This window comes from Silene latifolia, chromosome Y, assembly GCF_048544455.1.
Source record: "Silene latifolia isolate original U9 population chromosome Y, ASM4854445v1, whole genome shotgun sequence".
Taxonomy (NCBI): domain Eukaryota; kingdom Viridiplantae; phylum Streptophyta; class Magnoliopsida; order Caryophyllales; family Caryophyllaceae; genus Silene; species Silene latifolia.
Window position 1 is genome coordinate 388285896 of NC_133538.1, and position 2640 is coordinate 388288535.

A 2640-nucleotide genomic window follows, 5' to 3' on the forward strand; every position below is an offset into this window, starting at 1 on the left:
TGTGAAAGCTATTGAAGAGATGCAAGGTTACAGACAAGGCCTTAAGAAGGAGTTGCTAGAGGGTGAAAGTAGCGTCAATGCTTCTGCAAACAAACAAGCCAGAAACTCGAAGTTTAATGAACATTAGATATTTTCTGTTTTAGATAACTAGTGTTATATTTTGGGAGTATTTAGTTTTATATGGAGACACTTCATTAATGAACTTCATTGTTATTTCTTGCCAAAGCACATTACATATGCATAGAATGTGCATTAATCTGAAGGCACATAATGCTTTCTCAATATGCACATTAGTGTTGTTCATGAAGGACATAATAAATTTCATTAGTAAAATTTGTCCTCTAAACACAACAACCTATGCAGTTAAAATATTTTCAAATGTATGATTATACCAGTCGTAACTTGCTTAATATTACACTTTTTCTTCACTAGTCTACAATGAAACTAAGAAACTTATTACGTCTTCAACTTAGCATCTTCTTCATCTTCATCATCATATTCTTCCCATGGCAGAGGGTTTAAATGGAATTTTTTTGCCTTTTTCATTACAGCGTCAAAACATACATTGCCTTCTGTTGTAATCATATTCAAAATGTATTTTTTCGCAGAATCAATAGGGGAATGTCCTACAAAATTAAACAAAATAGGGGTTTAGAACATGTTACAAATGAATAATCATGGTGAATTCTATATTAATAATAATGGTGTTAGTTCTGGAACTCGCATCAGTTTTTTTGAACCCACAGCTTCAATTTAGATTAACCTTAAACGTCTCCATATACGTCATAACGTAAACACCACAATCAGTCTTATTAGTGTTGTTCCTCCACTTCATCTTTGCAATATTGACTCCATTTGTTTTATACGATTAATTTTTACGTTTGAAACACCAATGTCTTGGAAGTATGCTGCTAGAACGTTACGCTGGTGGAAGGAAAAAAATGTAATAATTATGAGGTAAAATATCACAAAAATAAGAAAACTATAAGGTGCAATATGAGAAATGATTGGGAAAGGTACATTCTATCTTAAGTCATTTTACATTTAATATTAATGGAAAAGAGCATTATGGAATGCTATAAAGGAAAAGAGAACATAATATCTTACAAACTGCAATGGTCTATCGCCAAAAAAATCTTCTGCTTTTCCTTCGCGAAGCACATTATCAATGATGATGAACTTATACTTCTTGTTGTCAATACGAATAAATTGAAATGCCTCTATATATGACTGGGAAGAAGAACTACAGTTTAAAAAAGATTTCATTAGGTAACAACCAAATAAAACAAAACATGGAGAAAGAGTGAATATTGTTGTTTCTAACCAAATCAACTTCATCTGCTTTTACCCCGAATTCGGTAAACTGTTCTTTAATTATTTCTTTAACCACTAAGAAATTCTCAACAATACCTACTTCTCCTTCAAGCATCATCTGTAAGAAGGACAAACAAAGTTTTTGATGTTAATAAATAAGAACACCATTTTAAAAATTATTTGTCAAAACAAGTTATATAAATATTTCACTTACACACACAAGTGTTGTGAAAAAAATCGAAATGGCTCTGAAGGTTTTCTTCTTCTACGTTCATTGGTATTCAGAAGTTTTGACCAACAATCTATAACATCATTTGTTAGATACTTAGACTCCCTTAGTGTTGCCATTTCCACACGGTTAAGCGAAATGTCACCCACAATGACAAGAAGTTACTTGATTCAGGAAAAATGTTAAAACATATCAGGATAGAGAACATTTTAAATTTCAACAATGTAGATTAGTATGAATATGAAGGTACTAAACCCCTAATTTGACACCTTTAACTAGTTACCAAATTACTTGTTAATTTAGCTTTAATCATCTAGTTAAATGCAAGATTATAAGATGGCTTAAAAATTGAAAAAGAGAATTTTTTCTTACATTGCTTAAAGGAAATTAGGCACAACAAAGGTCTCCAAACTTTTGTTGTTCTTGAGCTAAAGTGTGTTCGATTATCCTCCTAAACCCAAATCACCAACATAGGTGATCTTCTCTACGTGGCACCCAAGATTAGCTCAAAAGATATCCTAATTTACTAACTAGGTAATATTAGGATATTCATGTATAATATGTAAAATATTATTATTTTATGATTTTTATTTGATGAGGTTTGATCAACATTTGATCAAATTCTTGATGAAGAAGATGAAGAAATTTTTGGTCTTTTTTTTTTCCTTAAAAATCCACCACTTATGTGTGTAATATGAGGGGTATTTATAGACCTCAAAATGTAAACAAATGAGGAACATTTGTTAGTGGGGTGAGCTTATCATTACATCATCCATATGACTCTAATAATACTCCACCAACCTTGTCCACTACAATTTGGGGTCCATTACGATTTTCGACATTTGTCCCACAAATGCTTATAAATCGTATATTTAGTCATCTTATATAATTAAATATTAATTTAATTATTTAACACTTAAATAATATAAATTAACAAATAATGTTCACCCAACTTTTAAGTATTATTAGACTATTTTATCGATATAAAATGTGTCCCATAAAACTCTATTAGCTAATTTTACAACCTCTTGTAAGATTAATTAGCTCACTACCTCCGCCTCAAAACATACACAAATATCGTAATACTTTAGCTAATT

At 30.6% G+C, this 2640-nt stretch overlaps 1 long non-coding RNA gene across 1 annotated transcript; it reads right to left on the minus strand.

The window, feature by feature from the left end:
• Positions 1 to 299: 299 nt before the first annotated feature.
• Positions 300 to 2224, minus strand: LOC141634323 (uncharacterized). Its single transcript, XR_012539047.1, has 5 exons — positions 1916 to 2224; positions 1529 to 1707; positions 1325 to 1432; positions 1108 to 1243; positions 300 to 626 (listed from the first exon to the last, which is right to left on the minus strand). It is a non-coding gene; the product is annotated as an uncharacterized LOC141634323 (long non-coding RNA).
• Positions 2225 to 2640: the final 416 nt, after the last annotated feature.